General features: G+C 36.1%; 1 long non-coding RNA gene across 1 annotated transcript in view; it reads left to right on the top strand.

Moving 5' to 3' along the window:
• The window catches only part of LOC141578256 (uncharacterized), a 104,938-nt gene extending 102,809 nt beyond the window's left edge, over nucleotides 1–2,129 (top strand). The window contains exon 3 of the long non-coding RNA XR_012508397.1: nucleotides 1,996–2,129. This is a non-coding gene — a long non-coding RNA (uncharacterized LOC141578256). The remainder of the gene's footprint in view (nucleotides 1–1,995) is intronic.
• The last annotated feature ends 12,301 nt before the right edge of the window (nucleotides 2,130–14,430 follow it).

The following is a 14,430-nucleotide window of genomic DNA, read 5'->3' as shown; positions in this document are numbered from 1 at the left end:
ACAAGATACCATTTGAAGAGTATTTCATTCTAATTTAATATATGTAGATGTATATACATATGTATATATGTATAGCTTATTAAATTGATGTTTAGAGACAGATGGAGAAATAAAAATGCCCATTAAAAATATGCTATTAATCACACCTGAGTCAGTCTTATTTGTTATTAGATAGTTAATTCTTATTTTGCTAATCTCAGGTTAGAAGCCTACTTTCATGAATTTATCTGCTTCTGGACTAAGAGTCCAGACTTCAGCCTTTGGTACAGACTGACAGATCTGTTGGTGATGTGTCAGCTTACCCTAGAAAGCCTACCCCCATCAGCCTATTACTTTAATATTCTAGCTAAGAGAACATGGACTTACTGAGGCTCTTGTGATGCTTCTTCCTGAAGACTCAAATTTCTCATCTGTAGTTTGTAGCAGGACACTTAAGGCTACTTTGAGGAAAAAGCAAAAAACACCTGTCAGTGATACAGCTGATAACAACAATATCGGAAAGAGGGATGATGAAGTCTTCTCTTGGTGTATATTACATTATGGAATTTATAAAGAATTAGTCAATGATCATCCCTACAATAAAAATATCTTGTGGACATGGTGGGCATTGACAAATTTTCAGGACATTTTAAGTCATACCATAATGTGAGTGTTATTATTGTTCCTAATTAGTAAGGATATTTAAACCTAGAAACAAAATTTTAATTTTTGGAAAAAATGCATTTGTTGGGAGTTACTGTGCCAGTCTTTGTACGTGACCATCAGTATATTTCTGTCTGAAAGGTGTTCAACTCTAAAATATTTTCATATTAATAACATTTTATTTGTGTATAATTAATCTAGGAAGGTTGAGCTTCCCTTCTGATGTGCTAGCTCTTGTATTATTGTGGGCTTTGATGAATAGTGTGAAGTATGTAAATATGTGGAGGCTTTCCAACATATCCAGTTATTTCCAGGAATTCTTCTTTTATAAGGAGGAAACAAATCATTGATATTATCCAATCTGGAAAATCCCAAAGGCTAGTGTAGATTGTAAGGATGAGTTATTTTTGAGTGTGGGGCCTAAATTGGGATGTGAAAGTCAATATCCAAAATAAATGACAGAGGAAGTAAGGTATGAGCTTAAGTCATAAGTGACTAAAGGCAAGAAGTGATTAGTCTCAGACAAGAAAGAAAATAACCACAGCACACTGTAACTATAATTATTAGAAATCCTAGTTTTTTCAAAAGTTGACTTTTGCTAAAATTGATTCAAGAACAGATAAAGCACAGAGAGTTAAGAGGCTGCTGAGTATAGAGAGGTATAGAATGATCTTTACTGTTTCTTGTAAAGAGCAAACTGTTATCAAAGATCAATCAGCCATTTTTGCAGGAAGAATACTAAATTCTAGTTTTGCTCTTTTTGTATACCACCCATGTAACATTTTTCTTTAAAGAATTCACAGCCATTTATCTGTCTCTGGGGTCCACAAACTGGGGCCCATGGGTCAAATCTGGTCATATCCATTTGTTTACTTGTCCTTGGTTTCTTTTGGGGATCCAACAGGAGTTGAATAGTTCCAACAGAGACCTGTGGCCCACACTACGCTATTTATTTACTGTATGGCCCTTAATAGAAAAAGTTTATCAATCCCTGAATTCTACTCTACAAACAAATCCATCAAAATTAAGTCAATTATGTTAAACATTTTAATACTTCTTACAAACATGTTATTTGCAGATATTATAAAACTAAGGAAAATATAATTCATTTTCCCTCTGATCTTTTACAACTCATTATACACCCTCAAAATTTGATGTTTACTTTTTCACATTCTTGAGTGATCAAATTTTAGGACAAAATTAATCTTCTTTTTTCTGTATAAGCCAACGGGCAAATCACATCCACTGGTTATAAATGTATTCATCTTGTTTTGTAATGATTATACCTAGCGTTGTCTCGATCTCTTATATAGATTTCAACACTTAACAGAAGTAATTGACTTCCCTCTACAGGTACAGAGGCTTCTGGGAAGCAGGTAGCTGAGACTAGTTCATCAACACAAGGACCTTGCAAACCAGCAGAGCTCCATTTTGGGCTGCTGTGCCTCACGTGCACACATGGTATACATTTGCCTGTGATCGCCTACATCCATTTCATCCTTCTTAAGGTAAGAAAAATAAAACATGTGTACCAGTATGCCCCACAAGGTATTTGCACAGCCTTGTTCACCTATTAACTGATAACTCCTTTCTTACATATAAAAAGACGTATGCATACACACACACACACACACACACATCTCTAAACAATGCTTGGTATTCATTCACTTTATGAATTTTAATTTTTAAAGGATTGTTCAAGTAACCAGAAATTTCTCAATTTAATATTAGTCAAAGTTCTCAAAGTTAAATGAGGATCTTGGAAATTATGCTTGTTTATCTTTATGCAGTAAAGAAAACCCCAATTCCTGTTGCTATTATGAATTTACCAGAGAGATGACATTTAAAATTTTTGGTACAGAGTTATAAGAATTAATTCTTTCTAATAAAGACATGGCTTATTCTGATTCAATTTAGACTTTATGATTTTTATTTTCTATAATTCTAAATATTTTTTTGGAAATGGTGATTTACTTGGAAATTTGATTTATGTAAAATTATTTTAGGAGATTTAGATAGCTTAAATAGTTAGACTTTTCATGGGAAAACAAAACCAAGTTTTGTATAAAGTAGAGTATTATGTTAACCTTTTCATGCTGTGATAAAACTGAGAAAATTTTATTTTGTCAAAGATTCACCTTGAATAGAAATACTGTCTGAACGTATATATATTTACATATATATACATATTTTAAAACTCTTTAACTTTTGTTGAAAGTACTGAAGTTCTATTAGAATTTTTTTTCCTTTACAACTTGTATTTCTGTGCTTCTTACCTTGGCACTCAGCAACCAAGGGCAATAATTTATTTTAAAGCTCAACTCTTCCCACACCACATATTTTTTTCCCCTGAGATACTGTTTCAGTAACTATTTGAAGTGTTCTCAAAGGACTAGCACATTTAAAACATTAGAAGTTCAAATAATTGTTTATTTTCTGGAAATTCTTTATTCTTTTATTTTAAATGTGTGTATGTGCTTATTAATCTTAAGCCGATCAAAATGGGAGGGCTCCTAAATTTTAGAGAATTTCTGTTCTAATTTATTAATTTCCACTGGGAGTAGACAAAATATCCCAACATGTTTGCTCAGAAAATACTTCATGCTTACATGATTGAAGAATCTTATTAACTCCTGTGCAAACTAGAGTTTTTAGCTGGATTTCTCTTTATTTTAATGAATGCTGTTCTCTGTGGTTCCTGTTCTGTCAGATTGTGAGTGAAGCTAAGGGCTGAACTCTAAGGTTTGTTTTTCTTTATATCTTTACTTGGCTCATTTGGGTATTTCTGTGTAATTATCTATATTCTTTCGAGTGAGGAGAGAAAAAGCTGTATACTTGGAACTCTTATTTTCTCTGGAGGTTCTAAAGCACTAGACAGGTCAGGAATGGTCCTGCCCTGCCCATTCCAACCCAGGTTCTGGCTCATTCACACAGTTGCTATCAAAATTGTACAAACTACACAAAGCTCTTTAAGGAGTCAGAGTTCTCTGTTTTCAAAGCCACACAAAACCAGTTTCATTAATTTAAATCTGTGTGCATTTTTCTTCCCCTGTGGTAGACCTGTCTGAATTATATACCCTATAGTTTGCACACAGTACAGATTTTATGTCCAATTAATTTCCTAGGGGTGTGTGTGTGTGTGTGTGTGTGAGTGTGTGTGTGTATGAGAGAGAGAGAGAGAGAACTTTTACCACACACAGATATAGAAAGGATTACAGTTATTCATAAACCATTAAAAAAAGGCAAATTATCCTCCCTTTTTGAAGCAAGGAAAAGACTCTATTCATTTATACACACAGACAGAGAAAGAACAAGCAAGGCAGCCTGTCTCACAACTACCGCATGGATCCCCCAAACTGACTGGTAGCTTGCAGCCGGGTAACAGGATGCCTAGGGATACACTGTGGATCTCAAAGCCACCAAGCTGGCTGATTCATAGGTTACTCTCCATTCTAGTGGGAACAATATTTTTTTCTTCTTAAGTGATTTTAATTTATAATGGTGCACAAACAAGATAAACCCCAAGGAGATAGCCAGGAGATGTCAGAATCCTCAAGGCAAACAGATAAACACAAAGAGGCAAGATTTCTTGTCATCTTCCATTGAGCAGACAGAATGTCTATCATCTGTCACTCACAAGAGACCAGATTTTTGGACCCTATAATCAAAGCCAGACTTTCAATGAAATCATAAGAAATGGCTGCCAATGCAAAACTCTTCCAAAAACAAAATATCAAGAAAGAAACAGAGAAACAAAAACAGAATGAATGAGACTAAAAGCAGTAGTGTGGCACAAGATTCTCCCCAAGAGCTGGAAAAGACTTGGAACGCATATGGGTTTCACGAGTGGTGCATCTATCCTGCAGCGCGGTTTATTTGGTACTCATGAATGACACCCCAGGGCATCTCAGTGAAACCTCCAGATCATTTGTACATTGTACATATCTTTATGGTATTTTAAATTCCCCATGCATTATCCATGGTCATACTTTTAAAATCCCAGCCTAGCATGTTCCTGCCATAGGGAACAGTTTTCAACTCACTGCTTCAAGAACATTCCCCAGAACAGTGGTTTCCAACTTGGGAATGGGGAGAAGAATTATTGTAAAGGATCCATCAACACATATATATACTACATGTTGGCTGTGAACTCAGTAAGTTACAGGCCTCACACATGAATTAAACAATATTTTATGCTGCTGTGATGAACAAAATACAAATTAACTTAGAAACTTAACTGAATTCATCGATCCATTTTTGGTCATTATATATTTTGCCACTCAGTGGATACTAAAAGTTGATCACTTGGCAGGAGTGAAGGGGGCAAACAGTGCTGTGAATATATTTCACTAGAAGATCTTCATGCATGCATTGAGAGATAGTAATTGTGGGTGGGTGGGCTGTCATACATTAACCTCTGTTTCTTTTCTTGTCACAATAAAAGTTGGGACAGGAACTCATCTATTCTCTATTGGAGTGGCTCCCCTTGAAAACATGGGGATTGATGGAGAGCTTTGATTTTCTTGGGTGCAGTTTCTTGTGAGGAAAGCTAGGATCTTGAAGCTAAGTAGCCCTTGTTCTTAGTCTTGAAGATGGGGAAGCTATCTCCAATTCCATGTTCATCAGGCCTGCTCTGTTCTGGGAGGGGTTGTAAGCTGAAAGTATGGTCTTTGGAGTTTTAATCATCCACAGAAGCTCAACCCAGATGGGGTACAAGGACCCTGTGATTAGGTTGGGGGTGAGATTTGCCTTTCTTTAAGGACCTGTTGTGAAAAGGCTCTCTCTCTGCTCAGGAAATACACTGGTAGTGGTTTGAACACTTAGTTTAAGGAAGGGAAATAGAAAACAAAGAAGAGTCGAAAAACTCATCAGGAGATGACAGCTTGAGAAGATAGAGTGAAATTAATTGTGCTGAATAAATAATGAGAGAACAGATTACTAACTTATGAGGATTCATGCTAATGTTCATGTGAAGGAAATTGAAATACACAGGGGATATTTGCAAATAACAACACTTCCAGTCTTGCTTTCATAATTCATCTTCATGGCCCTTTCAGGGAATTCTGTATTTGTAACTCACTCTTGGAGCTTAAGATGTCTTCATTCCTATTGCATCATTTTCACTTACTTTGCAACTCAGATTTTTCCTACCCTTCTCACTAGCACTCTTCTCATAGTCAGGGATCCACTCTTGAAGAGTTCCCTGTGATCTCAGCATGTTTTTCCTTCTGAGTTTTCTATCAGACTTCATCTATAATGTATTCCATATGTCAGCGATGTTTCCTGAATTACACAAGTTGGAGTTGAATCCAAGTGGACACTTAATTTCTTTGATCTAAGGGAAAGGGAAAAATTTTCTGAAATCTTAACTAATTTACTTTGTGTATCCACTGGAGGAAAATAGTTTTTACATTTGAAAACCTTTGAAATCCAGAGAAAGCATGTTTGAAGTATGGACAGTTGGCTCAAATTAAACTGAGAAATGATGTGCAAACATTTAAATGCATTCAGTATTAGAGCTAATGAAGCAGTTGATTGCTGTGCAGTATGTTTTTTTTAAACTGTTAAAAACTTTAATTTGTTTAACAGTTTTATGTTGTGGTTGGCTTTCTTTGAGTATATAAATTATAGATATTTATATTTGGACCATATGATTTTTAAAAATTTTAATAGACTTTATTGTTTTAGAGCAGTTTCAGGTTCACAACAGAACTGAGCAGAAAATACAGAGTTCCCACATAGCCCTCCCCACCCACACATATATACTCCCCTACCTTCAGCATCCCTCATCAGCGTGACATATTTGTTACAATCGATGAACCAACATAAGCACATTATTGTCAACCAAAGTCCATAGTTTACATTAGGGTTCACTCTTGATGCTGTACATTCTACGTGCTTTGCCAAATGCATAATGACATGTATCCACTATAGTATCATACACAATAATTTCATTGCTCTAAAAATCCCTTGTGCTCCATCTACTCATTCCTCCCTCCCTCCTTCTCCCCAAACCCTTGGAAACCACGATCTTTTTATTTTTTCTGTAGCTGTGCCTTTTCAAGAATGTCATTTGGTTGAAATCATACAGTTTGTAACCTTTCAGACTGGCTTCTTTCATTTAGTAATATGTCTTTTAAGTTTCTTCTGTGTCTTTCACGGCTTGATAGATCTTTTTTTTTTTAACTGCACATAGATTTTTAAATTTACATATATGTACTGTTCATTGTTTCTAAGAACATGTAGAGCTTTAGCTTTTTAAACTTACACAGTTATAAAAGGAATAAAGCCAACCACAAAATAAGAAGTAACTCAAAAAGATACATACACCCTGCAACATTATTTATAATTGCCAAGACATGGAAGCATCCTAAGTGCGCATCAGTGGTTGAATAGATAACAAAGATGCAGAATACAACTCACCCATAAAAAGAAGGATATTTTGCCATTTGCAGCCCTTCATTCACTTTTTTTTTCCACTTCAAAAATCAGAATTTTATAACTGGCAGAGACATTTCCATTACATCAAAAACAACAAAATACCTAGAAATAAACTTAACCAAGAAAGTTACCTATACTCTGAAAACCAAAATGACACAAAGAAATGGAAAGATTTCTTGTGCTCTTGGCTTGGAAGAATCAACACTATCAAAATGGCCACACTATCCCAAAGCAATCCACAGATCCAGTGCAACCCCCATCAAAATATTCATGACATTCCTCACAGAACTAGAACAAACAATTCCAAAATTTATAAGGAACCACAAAAAGACCCTGAACACTCAAAGCAATCTTTTGTAGGTCTCTTTTTTCCTCTTTCTTCTTTTTGTTCTCTTTTCTTACGGTTTGATGGCTAGAGAAGGTCCTTTAACATTTGCTGTAAAGCTGGTTTGGTGGTGCTGAAATCTTTTAGCTTTTGTTTACCTGTGAAGCTTTTGATTTCTCCATCAAGTCTGAATGAAAGCCTTGCTGGATAGAGTATTCTTGGTTGTAAGTTTCCCCCTTGCATCACTTTAAATACATCGTGTCACTCTCTTCTGGCCTGTAGAATTTCTGCTGAAAAATCAGCTGATAACCTTATGGGAGTTCCCTCGTATGTTATTTGTTGCTTTTCTCTTGCTGGTTTTAATATTTTCTCCTTATCCTTAATTGTTGTCAATTTGATGACTATGTGCCTTATTGTGTTCCTCTTTGGACTGATTCTGTGTGGTACTCTCTGCGCTTCCAAGACTTGAGTGACTGCTTCCTTTCCCAAGTTGGGGAAGTTTTCTCTCCAAAAATTTTCTCAAATTCTTTCTCTCTCTCTTCTCTTTCTGGGACCCCTATAATGTGAATATTAGAGTGCTTCATGTTGTCCCAGAGTTATCTTAAAGTATCCTCATTCCTTTTTATTCTTTTTTCTTTTTTCTGTTCTAAAGTAGTGATTTCCACTAATCTGTCTTCTAGATCACTGATCCATTCTTCTTCCTCATTTAGTCTATTCTTGTATATTGTTCCTTCTAGTGTATTGTTCACTTCAGTGATTTTTATTCTTCGGGTCTGTTTGGGTATTTATATTTTCCAACTCTTTGCTAAAAACTTCACTCTGTGCATCTATACTCCTCTTGAGTTTTGTGAACATTTTGGCCATCATTACTTTAAACTTTCTCAGATAAATTACCTGTCTCCTCATCACTTATTTCTTCTTCTGGGATTTTATCTTGTGCCTTGGCCTGGGAGATATTCCTTTGCCACCTCATATCGTGTATCTTTCTATGTGTTTGTGGATTCCTTCCACAGGTTTTGGGATTATTGTTTTCTTATTTCCAGTATCTGCCCCTGGTGGGTGAGGCTGGACTAGAGGCTTATGCAGGTTTCCTGGCAGGAGGAGCCAGTGCCTGCCCACTGCTGGGTGAAGCTTGGTCTTTGACCTCTGGTGGGTAGGGCTGTGTCTAGAGGCCTTTGTGGCTCAGGAGGTCTGCTGATGGGTGGGGCTGTGTTCCCACCCTGTATGTTGTTTGGCCTGAGGCTTCCCTACAGGCTGTTGGGTGGGGCTGGGTCTTGGTGCTAATGATCCAATCAAGATGTCAGCCTCCTGGAAAGCTCATGTAGATTAATACTCCCAGAACACCTGCCACCAGCTTTTATGTCCCCCGAGTGAGCCACAGCCGTCCCCCACGTCCCCAGGAGACCCTCCAAATCCAACAGGCAAGTCTGGCCCAGGTTCCTATGAAATCACTGCCTCTGCCCTTGGACGTGGTGCACATGAGTTTCCATGTACATTTCTCAAGTGAATAGAGTCTCCATTTCTCCCAGTCTCTTGAGGCTCCCAGAGCCAAGCCCCACTGGCCTTCAAAACCAGATGCCCTGGGGTCTTCTTCTCAATGCTGGGACCGGAGCTGGGGAGCCTGACGTGGGGCTTAGAGCTCTCACTCCTGTGGGAGGGCCTCTGCGACTTAACAGATCTTCAGCTTGTGGGTTGCCCACCCTGGGGTAATGGGGCCTAGTTGTATCGCAAGCATGCCCCTCCTACCATCCTGTTGTGGTTCCCTCTTTATGTTTCCCGTTGCAGAAGATCTTTTTTGTTAGGTTACAGTCTTTTTTTGATGGTTATTTAGCATTCAGTTGTGGTTTCATTGTATTCGCAAGGAGGCAAGCTCATGGTGCTACCACTCCGCCATCTTGACTGGAATTCTTTTGGACCATATGATTTTATAGACCTGATTTATTTTCCTTACTATTATATTAATAACATGTTTTCATTTAACATACAATTTAATTTAAACAGAAGTCTGTAAGTGAAGAAAAATAGGCCTCTGTTGTTTGATATTTAAAATTGAAACTGAAAAAGTTACTTTTCAGATTTTTTGTGTGAGAATGAGGGGTGGGAGATACAGATGGGAGTAGAGGAGAAGGTTATTTTTTACTTTTTATTTTAAAATAATTATATATTCACAAGAAGATACAAAGAAATATACAGGGAGATTCTTTGTACCCCCTAATTTTGTATAATTATAGCACAATATCAATACCAGGAAATTCACATTGGTACAATATATAGAGCTTATTCTGATTTCACCAGTTATACAAACATTAATTTGTGTGTACATGCGTGTGTGTGTGTGTCTCTGTGCAATTTCACTGTATGTATAGCTTCTTGTAACCACCAGTACAATCAAGATTCTTGACTGTCTAATTGCTACAAGACTCTTCCGTGATATCTCTTTATAGCTATCCTCACTCCCTCTGTCCTGAATCCCTAACCCCTGGCAACCACTCATTTGTTCTCCATTGCTGTAATTATGTTATTTCATGAATGTTATATTGCTGGAATCATGCAGTATGTATCCTTTTGTGATTGGCTTTTTTAACTCACAATTTCATTGACTTTCATCCAAGTTGCTGTGTGTATTAATAGTTGTTCCTGTTTATTACTGGAGTAGTATTACAGGGTATGTATGTACCACAGTTTACTTAACCATTCACCCTTTGAAGGACATTAGGGTAGTTTGCAGGTTTTGGATATTATGAATAAAGCTGCTATGAACCTTCATGTACAAGTTTTTGTGTGAAAAATAAGTTTTGATTTTGCTAGATTATATACTAATATACTAAGTACAATTTCTGAATTGTATGGTAAGTCTATTTTTAGGTTTGAAAAGAAATTGCCCAACTATTTTCCAGAACGGCTATACCATTTTACATCCCCACCAGCAATGTATGAATTATTCCATTTCTCTACATCCTTGCCAGTATTTAATGTTATCCTTTTTTTAGCCATTCTGATGTGTGTGATGATATGTCATTGTGGTTTTAACTCTCTGATGGTTAATGATGTTGAACGTCTTTTTATCTGTCATGTCATGTGTTTTATCTGTTGTATGTATATCCTCTTTGTTGAAATGTTTGTGTATATCTTTTGCTTGTTTTCTAGTTGGATTGTTTCTCTACTGTTGAGTTTTGAGAGTTCTTTATGTCTTGTAAATATTAGTACTTTGTTGGCTATGTGGTTGCAAATATTATTTTCCAGTTTGTACCTTGTATTTTTGTACTCTCAGCTGGGTCTTTTGCAGAGCCAAAGATTTAAATTCACTGAAATCAGTTTATCAATTTTTCCTTTTATAGAACATTGATCTTCTTTTTCCTGGAATAATTATAGCCTGAAAGAGCTTGAAGGGACTTGCTATAGTTACTCCAGAATACTGTTTTGTAAAATTTTAGTAATTTTTAAACTTTTTTTCTGAAATATTATGGATTCATAAGAAGTTGTCAAGATATTACACAGAAGTTACATGTACCCTTTATCCAGTGTCCTCTATTGGTTACAGCTTATACAACTTTAGCACAATAACATAACTAGGAAATGGACATTGGTACAATATGTATATGTTTCCATGTCAACTCATCATGTGTAGATTTACATAACTATCACCCTAATAAGATATAGAACCATCCTATCACCACCAAGATCTCCCAGGTGCTACTCCTTCATGGTCATACCCACCTCCTCCTACCTCTCCATGCCTAACCAGTGGCAACCACCAATTTGTTCTCCATCTGTGTAATTTTGTCATTTCAAGAATGTTTTAAAATTAGAATTATACAGTATATTAACTTTTGATATGGGCTTCTTTTTCCACTCAGCATTGTGCCATTAAGATCCATGCAAGTTTTTGCATATATCAATAATTCATTTCTTTTTATTGTTAAGTAGTATTTAATGATATGTATGTATGCCATTGTAGGGCATTTTGGCTGTTTCCAGTTTTTGACTATTATAAATAAAACTGCTAAGGACAATCAAGCAGTGCAGATTTTTGTGTGGACATAAGTTTTCATTCTGTGAGATAAATACCAAGGTGTGTGATTGCTGGATGACATGATAAGTGTATGTTTAGATTTTGAAGAAACTGTCAATCTATTTTCCAGGGTGGCTATAGCATTTTACATTCCTCCCAGCAGTGTATGAGGGATCCAGTTTCTCTGCAAGCATTTTATAGTTTTGCTCTTTTTTTAGTAACAGCTTTATTGAGATATAATTCACATTACTACCCTTTTAAAGTATACAATTCAGTGGGTTTTAATATATTCATAGGGTTGTGCAACCATCACCACTACTTAATTCCAGAGCATTTCATCACTCAGAAAGAAACCCCTACCCATTAGTAGTGACTCCCCATCCTTTATCCCTTCCCAGCCCAGGGCAAGCAATAATACTTCTGTTGGATGAATTTTCCTATTTTGAACATTTTATGTAAATGGAATCATAGACTATGGCATTTAGTGTCTGGTTTCCTTTACTTGGCAGAATGTAAGGTCCATTAATATTGTAGTATGTATCAGTACTTCATTCCCTTTTAAAGCTGAGTAACATTCCATTGTATATATATATATTACATTTTGTTTATCCATTCATCTGTTGATAGATACTTGGGTTGTTTTTACTTTTTTGCAATCATGAGTGATGCTGCTATGAACATTCTTGTAGAAGTTTTTATGTGGATATATGTTTTCATGACTGTTTGGTATATACCTAGGAGTGGAATTGATGGGTCATATGGTACCTCTGTGTTTAGCATTTTGAGCAACTGCCAAACTGTTTTCCAAAGTAGCTGTACTGCTTATACATTTTCACAGCAATGTATGAAGGTTCCAGTTTTTCTACATTTCTGTCAGCATTTGCTATTGTCTAGTTTTATTTTGTTTTGGATTCTAGCAATCCAAGAGGGTGTGAAGTGATATTTCATAGTGGTTTTGATTTGGTAGCCCTAATGACTGATGACTAACAATGTTGAGCAGTTTTTCATGTTTATGTTGCTCATTAGTGTATCTTCTTTGGAGAAATGTCAATTAAAATCATTTGTATATTTTATAATTGTGTTATATGTATTTTTATTGTTTATTTGTAAGAGTTATTTATATATTCTGAATATAAGTTCCTTGTCAGATATATTTGCAGATATTTTCTCCCCATTCTGTAGATTGTCTTTTCTCTCAGAATAAGCTCTATAGGTTATACTAATGTTGATAGTGTACTTTGAAGCACAAAAATTTTAAATTTTTATGAAGTCCAATTTATCTATTTTTCTTCTGTTGTTAGTGCTTTTGGTATCATGTCTAAGAAACTATTGCCTAATCCTAGGTCATAAAGATTTATTCTTGTTTTCTTCTAAGAGTTTTATAGTTTTAGCTCTTATGTTAGGTCTATTATTCATTTGGAGTTAATTTTTAGTGTATGGTGTGATGTCAGGGTCCAACTTCATTCTTTTTTATGTTGATATCTAGTTGTTTCAGTATCATTTGCCAAAATGACTTTCCCCATTGAATTTTCTTGGCATCCTTGTCAAAAATCAATTGGCCATAGAAGAATGAGTTTATTTATGGATTCTTAATTCTATTCCATTGATCTCCATCTCTTTCCTTATGCCAGTACCACACTGTCTTGATTACTGTATACTTATAGTAAGTTATCAAATCAGGAAGTGTGTCTTACAGTTTGTTCTCTTTTCTAAGATTGTTTTGGTTATTCTGGGTATCTTGCATTTCTATATGAATTTTATGGTCAACTTGTCAATTTCTGCCAAGAAAAAGTGTAGCTGGGATTTTGATAAGATTTCCTTGAATCTTTAGATCAATTAAGAATATCAAGTCTTCTGATCCATAAACATTGGACATCTTTCCATTTATTTAGGTCTTCTTTAATTTTTTTCAATGATATTTTATAGTTTTCAGTGTACAAGTATTTAATTCTTATGTTAAATTTATTTCTAAACATGTCATTTTTTTTGTGCTGTAGTAAATGAAATTGTTTCCCTAATTTAATTTTTGATTTGTTAATTGCTAACGTACAGAAATACAATTGACTTTTGTATATTGGTCTTGTACCCTGAACTTGTTTTATAGTTTTTGATTGGATTCCTTAGGATTTTCTATATAAGACTATGTCAAGGAAGGCCTCACTGATAAGGTGGCATTTGAGCAGAGTATTTAAAGTGGGGATAAGATGGGGAAAGAGCAAAGAACTTGAGATGGGACATGTTTTATAGGTCTTCAAGGCATAGTGAAGAGACTGGTGTGGATAATGGTGAAGACTTTGGATTTTAGCCTGGGGAGGATGGGAATCTGTTGGGTGGTTATGAGCAAGGTAGTGGCATGAAATGATCCTCTCAGCCTTAAACTTGCTCCTATTCCAACCACAACTGTAGTTAACAATTTCCACCTCAAATTTTACCACAAGTGCTTCAGCACAGGCTTGTACTACATACCTAGTGTTCTGCTCCTCTGAACTTTTTTTATGGGATGCCCTGTCAGACTCACCTACGTGCAACCCAGTGGTGGGGGTGGGTGGGTACACAATGAGCCCTTGATCACGGTGGGGACAGAAGCCAGTGCTTCTTCCCCTTTTGTCTCCAGAATGTATGGCTTTGAGACATATTCTCATTGCTTCTCACAAGGTCCCCAGAGACAAATCATCAGTTGCTTGAGTTATGCTTTCTTGTGTTGACTATACCTCCTTACCTGTTTCATTGCCCATCCACCACTCTGCTTCCTGTGATCACATTCTCAAATAAAATGTACACACAGAAGATTTTTGTCTCATACTTTGCCCTAAGGGACTCAGGCAGAGATACATAGATTTTAGGAAAGTCTCTCTGTCTGCTGAACTGGGGCTGGGAGAGTAGCAATAAGAAAGCAGGAAGAGCAAATCTTTAGGGAGAGATGATTGCCTAGAGAGGTCTGTGCATGCATGCGGAGGGCATGGTTGGATTGTAGACATTTTAGAGTAGAGCCAACAGAATGTGCTAATGG

Source organism: Camelus bactrianus, chromosome 7 (assembly GCF_048773025.1).
Source record: "Camelus bactrianus isolate YW-2024 breed Bactrian camel chromosome 7, ASM4877302v1, whole genome shotgun sequence".
Taxonomy (NCBI): Eukaryota; Metazoa; Chordata; class Mammalia; order Artiodactyla; family Camelidae; genus Camelus; species Camelus bactrianus.
This window is presented reverse-complemented; position numbering and strand designations above follow the sequence as displayed.